The sequence below is a fragment of the Schistosoma haematobium genome, chromosome ZW (assembly GCF_000699445.3).
Source record: "Schistosoma haematobium chromosome ZW, whole genome shotgun sequence".
Taxonomy (NCBI): domain Eukaryota; kingdom Metazoa; phylum Platyhelminthes; class Trematoda; order Strigeidida; family Schistosomatidae; genus Schistosoma; species Schistosoma haematobium.
The window spans coordinates 36,624,600-36,637,614 of NC_067195.1; positions in this window are offsets into that span (position 1 = coordinate 36,624,600).

Below are 13,015 nucleotides of genomic sequence, written 5' to 3' on the forward strand. Positions count from 1 at the left end.
TTGTGTGGTTTTTTCAACTAATTAGGAACAAGTTGAATAAAACTAACAAGTTTAATGATTAATTATCAGTCTTTAAAATATAAATATTTTACAAATCCACATTTATTTATTATAACTTAACAAGATAGATTAACAAAAATAATATAAGCTTGTGATAGTTCAACTGTTTTCGCATCGAATCATTGAATAATGAGCAAACACTCATTGTGCACGACTCCGACAAGTGCAAATGATTCATTTAAGATCTAGTTGTATTTGATTATTTTTATGTTCTGATCTCCACCTACGACGTCTGATTTTAATGAGGTGTTTAGCACGAATTGGGCATCTGTCACCTGAACGTGTAAAAATATGTTTGGGAAAGTGAGTTGACGTCTTATAATGTTTTGATTTATTTGAATTATAGCACGAACTAAGAGTCCCAGAAATAACGCAATTGAATTAAGAAGTGAGACACAAGCACAAACAAATGTATTGTATTTGGAATTCGAAATCGAGCCTTCAACAAGTACAAAGGTATCATTAGTTCATTCAAACACCACACGTCTCTGAGAGAAAGGAGTTTCATCACTGTCTATCATCGTTCGAAGAACAATGGGAAAGCAATAACCGTTAAGCATTTGTTCAATCCAAGCTTTCGACATTGTGCGTTACTTGCACTTTCAAGTAAATAGGTCGTCGAACACGGAATCATCACTTCTAACAGTGTTTACAGATCTGCGTTTCACCGTTATAATCTTTATCATAGAACAGTCATTACCGTTTAGGCTGGTGGCTCTTCAATTCGATCGATGCATACTATTTTAAGTTCAGTTTCATAAATCTTATGACCAATTCAAATCTTATCTGTTGACGAAGACATCATGACTACGGAGTCAGGAAATAGGATTTTCAGTGAATGTGGGTATTAACTGACTACTGTTTGACCTACAAGTTCAAAATATATCAGTTTTCTATTGACTGAAGATAAGAATTCCGTAGTACGTTTTAAATTCCAATAGGAGCTATGATAGTTGGTCATTTCATGCTGTTAACATTATTTGATTGATTTGGAAAATGAATAAGTTAATTAACATTACAGTGTATTGTATTGTTTGGCATTTCCTGCTTTAAACCGTCCTGTGGAATTTCCGTTGAATTTGAAACAGTCACTTATAATGTCTATGACAACAGATAACAACATTCACACTACATGTTGACTAACTTTAACATCCAGAAATAACGCAATTGCATTCAGAATTAAGACACAAGCGCAGACGGATGTATTGTATTTTGAATTCGAAATCAAGCATCCAACCAGTACAATGGTATCATTGGTTCATTCAAACACCACATCCGCCACAGCTTAAATAGGAGTCTAGTTGTTTGTAATCAATCCTACATCTTCTTCTCAAATTCATCCTCAGTCTGTCTGACATTGTATTGTATAAGGTTTCTTTATTATCTAGAATATGCTCATTAGCATTAGAATTAACAATCGAAATTGAAACTGACTCACCTGGTTCCTGAAATTGTATTTGATCTACATGTCAACTTTGTGTACTTAAGTCATCGATGTCTATAATTCGCACCATCGATTTTCCGACATTCTTCAGAACAATACCCGTAGATGGTCGAAGATCATTTCCTCGATAGTATGTAACTTCTGCCGACTCCAAATATTTCATATTCGACCGAAGAATTCTTCCTTTCAATAGCTTCGCTGGAGTCTCCGTCACCGAATGTTTGGCATTTCTATATTGCAATAGAAAGGTATCTACTCCCCTCTCCAGCTGATTAAATGTTGAGGGGGTTATAGAATCAATAGCAGTCTTTAATGTCCTAACAAAATTCTCTGCCTGACCATTAGAACACGGATGTCTGGGAGCAGTAAATAGATGTTTGTACCCTATACCGTTCAACCAGGTAATAACTGCATCTGCAGCAAAATGTGAGCCATTATCAGTCACCAACACCATGGGAACCCCTTCTCGACTAAACACCTATCTTAATGCATGTATTGTGAAATCAGAATTTGGTGAAGTTGTAAAAAAACTTCAGGCCACCTTGAAAAAGAATCAATGACTACTAGTGCGTAGTATTTACCAAGAAATGGTCCACAATAGCCGGCATGAATCCTCTGCCAGGCCTCAGACTATACTGGCCATGCCACCCACTTCGATGGATGATTTTTCAACTGATGACATTTCTCACAATTGTTTGCCGTACGACATATATCTGCATTTATCTCTGGCCACCAGCATGTGAGCCTGGCCATGGACTTCATTTTCTCAACACCTAAATGACCACTATGAAGATCTTCAAGAACAGATTTACGCAATGAAGGAGGAATGACAACACGATCATTTAAACACAGAATACCATCAGGAGTAGTAGATAGCTCATCCCGCTTTGAAAAATAGATAGGAAATCTACGTTTCAAATTAGCATTCCAACCTTTCCTTATAGCACTGAGTATATATCCAAAATATCTACGCGTTTCTCTAATGAGATCTGAACGTTTCACTGGTAAAGGTTGCACTAACAAACAATCCGAAGTATTAGTAGGTTTATCTTGTAATGACTGTCGAGAAATGTAATCAACATGTTGAATCTGTTTGGCACTTCTGTGCTGAACCGTATAGTCATATGCACTCAAAGCAATACTCCATCGCTGAACCATAGCTGCTGAGGAACGTGCTAAGGATTTTTCGAGATGATAAATAAACTTTAAAGCTTCATGATCAGTAACAATAGTGAATTTCTTTCCGAATAAATATTTATGAAGTCTTTTAACAGCCCAAAACACAGCTAATGCTTCTCGCTGAGTCTGTGAATAACCTTGTTCAGTAACAGTAAGTTTGCGTGAAACACAAATAACTGGTCTACCTTCCTGTTCCAAAACTGCACCAATTCCCACAGGTGATGCATCAGTAATAAGCACAGAATGTACATTAGGGGAGTACGTTCGAAGAACAGCATCACTTTGAAGAAACTTCAGTAGACTTCGTAAGCATGACTCTTGTTCCTCACTCCATTTGATTGAATTGGATGTTAAAATATTAAATAAACAATTTGCACAACAAGAAAAATTAGGAATAAAACGGGAATAGTATTGAAGAGCACCCACTAGTGAACGTAATTCTGTAAGATTTTTCGGAGACGGTGCATTAGTCAGTGGAGCTAGTCGTTTGATATCTGGTCTAAAACCATTACCATCAACTAGGTATCCAAGGCATTCAAAACTAGATACACAAAATGAACACTTATTTGGATTCACTGTAATATTCTTCTCAACTAAACGACGCAATAAGTCTCTGGTCATGAACTACCTTATTAGAACCATGAACAATGAGATCATCTTGATAAACTTCAACACCTTCAAGATCACTAACTACTTTATTCATAACTTCTTGAAATATGGCTGGAGAACAACTTAGACCAAATGGAAGGAAATTGTATTTGAACAGACCAAAATGAGTGTTAATTGTCGTCAAAATAGATGAATATTCATCTAAAGGAATTTGAAGATAAGCATCTTTTAGGTCACCTTTTGAGAACACTTTAGAACCATGAAGTCGATTTAGAATATCTTCAGCTTCTACCGTCGTGCACGTTTGCTTCAACAAACGTGAATTCAGAGTTAATCTATAGTCACCACAAATTCTAGGGGTCTTGCCATCCGACTTCACTGGCGTAACGATAGGAGTACCCCATGCTGAAGACTGAATTGGTTCAATTATGCTTTTCGCACACAAGTCGTTTAATGTCTTACGTACTGCTTCTCGAAGACCATAAGGAATTATTCGTCTTTTAAGAAAGACTGGATCACCCTGTACTTGAAGTTTTATAGGCTTAATTTTCATACCTCCACTGCACTTAGCACACATAGCTATCAAATCTTTAAGTAAAGTATCAGGATTTTCTTTAGAAACTAAGAAGGACAACTCAACCTTAAGCCTTTTCAAATTCTTTAAACCCAATATTGACAGTCCTGTTTCGCTGACTAAAAATTCACAAGGTATGTATGAAGAATTATCATCTCTGATTAGCAATTCACAACATCCTCGTATGGGCAGTCTGTGTCCAGTAATCCCCAATATTGATACTTCAGTGGGTCGTACAACAACATTAGGATCTAAAGATTTCAAGTTCTTGAATAAAATAATGGACTCTATACTACCTGTGTCCAGAATAAAGTCATGAAATGAACCAAGCGATGTATATAGCCGCTTCTGAATATGAGCATTACCTTTCAAAATAGTAGACAAAGATAAATGATCACTAAAAACATCCGAATTATTGAAATTTAAATTACAAGATTTAGTACAGCTTGAACTAAAATGGACAGTAGCTTTGCATATTGACTGAATGTGTCCTACCTTACCACATTTAAAACATTTAGCATTACGAAATACACATGAATTGCGAGCATGAAACTTTCCACATGATAAACATTTACCAAACTTCATCTCACCTTTGTGATTTGCTTTGAAATTCCTCGTTGAAACACCTTTCATATTAACACGAGAATAGGAATCACTGTTAAATGAACGCAAGTTTGATTGACCCTGAGGTTGTAGTTCATCACGACGACTAAGCAAAGTATTAGAAATCTTCATCGACTGGATATCAAGTTCATTGACTGCTTCGTAGTTAATACACGCAGTTCTAGCATCTTGAAAGGAACAGTTTGGCATTTTTAACAGCTCTCTTTCCAAACTCGGTATGTTGATTCCTGCAATTAATCGATCTCTCAGTAGCACATGAAGTTGATCACCGAAATTACACTTGGCAGCTTGTTTCTGTAATTCAAGGATAAATTCCCGAGCCTTTTGATCATTTTGACGAACCATCTTATGAAACTTCGCCCTTTCACGGCATTCAAAACTGGTGCATTTTACATGACTTAATAATAGCTCTTTAGGAGATGCATAAGGGAGTGAGACAGGTTTTTCTGGATATGCCAGAGTATTTAATAAGCTGCACGCTTCTCTCCCAGTGAATGTCAGAAAATGTGCCACAATTTTATCACCCTTAACATCTTTCTTGGTCATGCTCCAGATTTCGAACCTTTCCAAGTAATCCTCAAAATCTTCAGGAGTTGAATGAATATCTACCTTTTCTATTGCAGGCTCCATCGCGACGTAAATATAATATTTTGAATTGTTTGAATTATAGAACGAACTAAGAGTCCCACAAATAACGCAATTGCGTTAAAAAGTAAGACACAAGCGCAAACGGATGTATTGTATTTGGAATTCGAAATCAAGCATCCAACAAGTACCAAGGTATCATTGGTTCATTCAAACACCACACTATTTCAGAAGAATCAAATCTTGATGTCATATCAAATATTATTTGTCCTCATAATGCATTTGTTTCTTGTGGAAAATTTGTTCAATGCGAACCACAAGTACTAAATGAGCTCGATTCTGATTACAATTCAGATGATTTCATATCAAATGCTGTTTATCCTTATCACAAAAACACTTCTAATGTTTACTCTAGTCAATGTGATAAATATGTTTTGAGTGAAGTCACATTATTCATAACTTGGGGATATAAAGATCCAACATTATTTCGTGGTGGAGGATAGTGTTGAAAAATCTATGGTTCAAATTCTAGATATTAATGATTTCAGTACAAAACCGACATGCTGATGGTATACAATTCCAGGTGAGTCTGTTCTGATTTCGGTTGTTAATTCCAATACTAATGAGCACATTCTAGATACTACAGAGTTTTTATCCAATACAATGTCGGACAGACTCAGGATGAACTTAAGAAGAAGACGTACAACCTATAACAGACAATTATATTCCAATTTAAGCTGTGGTAGATGTGGTGTTTGAATTAACTAATGATCCTTTTGTACTTGTTGAATGCTAGATCTCGAATTCTAAATACAATACATTCGTTCGTGCTTGTGTCGTGATTCTTGATTGAATTGCGTTAATTTTGGGATTTTTAGTTCATACTATAGTTCAAATTCAATTCAAATATCATAGAGCAGGAAAAAGTTAGCCCTATACATCATGAGTAACTTTAGATATAGCACACGCTGGTGAAGAAATCTTAATAACATCTTGCAGACGATCGGTTTATTGGTTCTCTCAAATTCGAGTTAGACAAATCATATACCTTTCATGAAAGCATTAAACATCAAGTGAGATGATTATTCAGCACAAATGTGTCCTTCAGAACTCGTAAACTGCACATTTCTGATTATCACAATAGGACAAATCGGTGAAACCAATGATATGACATCTACATAGGTCACGTATTCACATAATTGCAGATAAACAATTTCGGGATTAAATTCATAAATCTGATAGTAAGGATAAATGCAGTTGTTACCGACCGAGCATTAATTATACATCAATCCAGCCAGACAATACCACTTGTTTTGTGATCAAATCTTAGCTAAAATTTTATCCTCTTCTTAAAAGACATTTTATTTTAGCGCACATTTCAGAGGACATTGCGCTGACATTCTAAAGACCATCAGTTAAGCAATCCTTTTAAATCCGACAACCCGTGGTCTGTAAAAGATATCACCGTTAGGTCAGCAAACAGTTAATTGATAACCAGCATTGTGGTTCGCGAAATGTTCGAGTTAGTAAGTGATAGTCGAAATAAAGCGATGAGAAACAGTGACTTCGGCTATCACGTAGTATGAACCTTTACACAACTACGATAATTAGCGTGCCTAGGTTACTTCATCTGCTTTACCATACGAAAACTGAAGTCCCCTGTCCGTAACCGTGAACTTCAGAAACTATGGTTCTAAATGAGTCCATTTACGCCTGATTCAATTCGGAAAACGACTTTTCCACTCCACCAGATGTGCAATGCAACAGTAGAAAAGGAAAAAATTATGAATTGGTGCTGGTGCATCTTCGTCAACATTCCACAGATCCGAGCACAGAAAACACGGTTCTGCAAATGAGACACGCCATTCACGCTAAAAAACTATAGATACTGGTTCTGACGGAACGGGCCAACACACTTTATGTTACAATCTGCTTGAAAACTCAGTAACAGAAATTTTGTAGAGGCATATCAGGAGGTGAAGCAAACCGTCAGTCGCCTCTTTAGCAACATGAGAGAATTCAAAAGTAAACTGGGAGAGGTCAGAAATGCGAGCGTTCAGTTGGATAGTAACATCAAAGTCCTTATTAAAACATTTCCGTCGTTCGACATCAAGGATAATGAAACGAACTTGAGATGCGTGTCAGTCAGTCAGTGACATTTTCCAGTTTGATGGGGTACACAAAACAGGAGCTGGACTGGCGAAATACATTGTTAATCTCTTCAAAACCGTAATACTACGCAACACCGAATGAACTAAAGTGACAGAATCATTCTTCTATACTTCAATGTAAACGACACAAAGTACTTGATTGCAGGAATATATCGGCCAACCACAGGTTCCAACACACATGATGATGTGATAAAACAAAAGGCACTAAAGCTACCAAACCTGAAGTTTGACGAAATTCTGTTAGCTAGGGACTTCAATGCTCATTCCCGAAATCACAAAGAGCATTATACAACGGGTCAGATGTATATCTAACTCCGACATGGAAACATAAAGCGAGTTCAGAGGGTTTTTATAACGTCTTGACCACCTATTTTCAACGTTTTTGCGCTATGCTTTTACCCCTACTCTTTTCAATACTCAGCCACTAATCCAAATCATTGACAGATACTGTGGTGATTTTATCGTTATATAAGAGAGGGTTGTGATTCTCATAGTCGTATATTTGGTTCAGACTGTGTTTGACGATTTCAGCATATGGATCGGGATAGATATTGTTGCTTTTGCCTACGTTTATGATTCTTTTTTGTCAGTTCCGTTGGATCATTTATTTCTAAACAGTGGACAAGAGTATCAGAACCACGGACATAAACTCATTGTACTACCTAGGTTCTGCAATATCAGAACGACCAAGCTGCTACAGAAATCACATCCAAATGCTAAGTCTCTAATTTTAATTTTTATGTTGTTTCTCCATAGCAGCCTGCGTCATAGTGTAGCTTGGTGTCGAGTTGCGATTGACTGTGAACACCACTACAAAGGAACGCGTGCCAGGATATCCATAAAATCCCCCGGAAGTCAAATATCAGAAGGCAGTTAATGGACCAAGTCGAGATATATTTGCTGGCGATCTCGTAGTATCGGAAGAATACCGAGATCGTGCCAAGATACAAGCTTGGTTACAGAACATAACCGAATTCGCGCGAGGTCATAATCGAAGTAAGTATAATGAATGTTTTTAGCACAGTTAAACAAAGAGCATTTTAAAACAGTCACTAGTACAACTGGTTATAATAATAATTGTTTTCATTAAACCAATCGTGTTCTCATGATAAAAGTAAGTCACTACAATCAGTCAATAGACAGTTTTAGATGCTTTTTGCAACCATTTCACTCAAGTTCACTAGTCTAATTTAGAGTTGATGTTTTGGTTGTAGCGTGATATCGACAGTTTGGTTGATGACTCGGTTTAAGTATTTTAGTCGATTGATTAGTCTTGTAAGTACACTAAGTATTAAATCACAAAATGCTACTTGTGACTAACGACACGATGCACATAACCAAGGCTATGTAGGAGTCTGTACACCCTCCAAACATCCGTATATATTGTAGTACCTGGCTGCAACCAGTTTTACTGGTGCTTTTATTATACAGTTCGCAATAATTGTTGTACTTTGCCTTGGTTAGGAATTACATATGGGTTTTTCATCACGAACTGACATCAGCTATAATGCCAGAAATTTATTTAGCCAAATAGTTGAAAGGCTTTCGCGTTAAAATCCTAGATCTGTTATCTTATACCTGATTGATTCGTTCATAAATCATAGTCCCACCGTTTAATTTGTTATAGCAGCTCGACTATCACGTTTAGTACAAAATTCCCTGTAAACCGATCGTACGTTAGCATTAAGCACTGAAGTTGGCGCCGTAACCTTGAAATCCCTAAAACGCATTTGATTGGCTCGCCCATGAATTGGAGTCTCGTCAGCAACTTCCTGAGTGTGTCGAGCATTTTCTTCTTCGTGACCCGAGTATAGCATCATATCTAGCCTTTGCTGTCTAGTTCTGTTCCAATTGGTTTCGCTGCTTCCCAATGATGCCAATTTGTATCTCCTCATTTCTGTTGCTATTGGACTGGTCTACCCTGTCTCCCACATTGTCCGGATGTCCCATCTACCTATAAAGATTGTTGCTCTGGTTGTTGGTCGTGGATTTCGGAGGAACTCGGCTTTCACCATGAGTCATTATAACTCTTCTAAGTGAAAACCTTCTAACCCCCAGAGCAGAGTTTAAATGGTTTGAATTATTTTTTCTGGTTAGCGCCTTTTTATCGAGTTAGTTTTCTACGGGATGGGGTCGCTAACCCCATGCCCAACTCTCCCCTTTTATCCGGGATTGGGACAGGCATTAACTCTAGAAGAACTACAGGCGGAGTCCAATATGAAAGGATGTTATATTACTTCAGCATTGTCTGTTTACTGCTCGAATCGTCATGGGTCGCTTTGTGGAGTCCGATGTTAATGCTCAAAAATGTTTTTCTTTAGGTGACCGAAAGTATTTATTTTTGTTTTATATAACCGCCATATCTTGCATTCCCTGTGACCTCACGAATGTTTTAGGTTCATTATAAGAACACTAATAAATTACCGAGAGAGTAAAGCATGAAGAATGACATTTTGTGACACTCAAGATTCTTCAGCTTTTACCTGTTGTCCGAAGTGCAGAATGTTCTATCCTGTTAGTAGTAAATTAACTGACATAAAGGCTGATTTATGAAATCCCATCGATCTAGAGAAACAACATGGAGTTATGTGTATGTAGTGGGTTGAACTAAGTACTTTTAGCTTTAATTCTCGAACTGTTACAATATAAGGCTTCTGTCATTTTTGATTGTTGTTAATTGCTTTCCTCGATAAATGTAAGTATATCGGTTGCACTTGCTGGGTTGTCAACCAACCTCTTCTACAGTCCTCTTCACTTAAGCTTCCCTGTGTTCCCCGAATACACAAAGTGCTTGTTTGCCAGATGAGAATGGCTACAGTGCAATACCAAGCACCTTGGAAAAATCTACCGAAAGCTCATTTTCTGGTTTCAACACTGCCTATGTTTTCCAGATTGGCGTTTGTGGTGTGCTGTCAGCTTTAAATGCAGCCATGTTGCGTTTTTTGGAAGATTTAAATAACTTGTATTACGCCTCTTGTTTGGTTGTGCAATAAACCTTAAAACAATCACATCATTGCGAACCTTTAGTGACAAATAAGATTTTTCATATCTCTAGTTTTCAAAATTTAATAAACCGTCATTGATTTCCACTTCTTTGTAACTGCTCATCGTTTAAAGTGTATTGAAACGGTACACTTACTGGATTATAAATAGCAACGGACATCCTTTAAATGCTAGGTGTAAAATCGACCTGGCCACCAGTTAGATCTCAGTTTCACTAACGTTCAAATTAATATCCCTGACCTTACACAAAGAGTGCTCCTCACTTTTGTCCTGAATGAGCCTTCTGTTTGAACCCATTAACTCAATACATGATTTTACAGTGTAAAGATCCCACAAGTATTCAGAGTTTTACAACGTCTTTATGATAGTATTTTAACACAATCAGATCAGAAGTAAAGAGTTTCAAAGTTATACTTGAAAAGATATCGATATGTCTAGATATAACAAGAGGATCTTTGTGCGATCATAAAATTATAATTTAACGGTAAAGCAGCTAAAGTGAAATCATCCGATTTTTATTAGCTACACAATAAGCACTACGACCAGATTCATAAGGACGTTTTTTAATCGAGTACCTAACGTGGGAATGAAACATAATTCTATAAGATTGAGTGATAAGTTCTGAGTTCTTGTACCGTAACGCCACGTGGTTTTGTAGAGCACCATAACCACAGTCTTGAATGAGGACTCGACATTTGTCCGAAAACCACAGTTTTCTGGTAGCAGACGTCCTGTGCATTGCTTAATTTAGGATGTTCCTCGAACGTAGTCCACCTAAGACCATGAAAAATAAGAATTTTTATTGCTTGAAAGCCATTATTTTCGACTAAAAGCTGCTTATTCGATAACTGGTAGTTTAAAGTTGATAATTCACAACCACTTATCAGTCATTTTTAGATTCCCAACATATACATCCAATCCTGAAACTATGATTGATACTGCATCCTCCTTGATGAGGTTTGTAAAATGTGGAATTCCCCGAATATGTGATGAAGTTTCAGGTATGGTAGGAGTGATACGCGCTCCAATATCTTTCCATCTTGTGCGTTATTACCTCTGATAAAGCTGTTCTTTTCTCGCGTTTTCGGTCTATTCAGATTTAGAAGAGACGAGATAGGGCTCTGTCAAGTAAAATAGTATTTCTAATCAGCATTTGTTGCATACAGCAACTCATTATTCTGTTATACCCAAGTAGTGATACATCTTGCATACTCACTTCAGTGAGAGCGAAAGGCCTAAATCCTCATCGACATTAGCGGTCTTCAGTTCGAACGCGAAACAAGTTCCGAAATTCTCTTTAATTTACTGCAGACAAAAAGGTGTAAAATGATGCGTGTCTGTGATCGCTTCTGCACATACAGGTTATTATCCAGTAACATTGTGACGAGATAATGTAAACAAAACAAATTTTTATGCCTGGTTTTAAGCACTAGCATGGTTATAAACCCATAGGTTTAAATCTTTAGCAAATTTGTGCAACTGGAAATCCATAAGTTTCTAAGTAGCGGAAAAAGGACATAGCTATCCACAGCTCTTGTGATATGGTTTGAATTGTATGCATAGAGAACACCCACGTGATTTTGCGAGAGCAACGAATGGTGTAAAAACGCAATACACAAAACAAATCAAGTTTACTCATTGGTTCACAAGTCTCGAACTATGTTACAAGCAAGCAGAATATATATTAGGTCTGGATCTGTTTTTGTATCCTAAGAGTGGTCAACATATTCAGAAAATTTCGTAAGCATTGACTTCCAATTATCGTACCCAATACATAGATAGCTTCCCAAATGAAACGCTCTTTCTAACCAATAATTATATCTTGGTATGATCCATCGCGTTTAAAGTCGACACTCTTGGATATTGTCCAGAAACTCATACGTACTACGATAAGTGTTTGTATTTTTATCACTATGATTAACTACTTCAAAATCAGAGAAGTAATTTTCATATGATCTCATGGCGGTTCTCACAAATGTTATTACTTAAATCAATGCAAATTTATAAGTGAAAACTAACCTGAAGTTTGACCTAAAATGGGATTAGAATTAAAGAGTAATTATGAAATAATAAACTAAGAGGTCCATTCATAGTGAAATATAGACAAACAGCCAGAATAGAATTTTCGTGGCATGTCTTTCTTTAGACAAAATAAATAAGCCAGAATCGAAGAGAATTGTCGAAGCTTTGATGAAAAAAATTAGCATGCCCTCCATTCTTTGATAATAATTTTATGCAAACACTAAATAACAACGGTGTTTACAAGAAAGTTACTACGACGAGAAAATTTCATATGCAGTTTAAAAAGCCTTATAGAATAGCCAAAAATGAAGAATATTTAAGAGAACAGTTGTTTACTGTAACTCCATCACCAAGCTCTACAGTTTTAAGTCCAAAATTATGACATTTTACAAAGGCCAAAATATGATATGTATTAATAAAATTGACAATGTTGTGTGTTAAAAATGGTGAATGTTTGTAACTGTTTCGACATATATACTACAGAATTGTGTTATTTGTAAATTAGAAAGGTCATAATGATTTCGAATGGTGTCAAGTCACAATATAGTAAAAATTAAAATGAAGAAAATCGTATGAATAAAATGCATGTTAGGAGAATTCCATCTTGTTAACTGAGGTAATAATGATAATGGCAATCGCAATAATGGTAATAAATAATATGAAGTAAAAGTGGTGTGATCGAGGTAACTGTGATAAAAAAGAGTTCATGTGAATTGGAGAAGATGGATATGAAGATTAAGATAG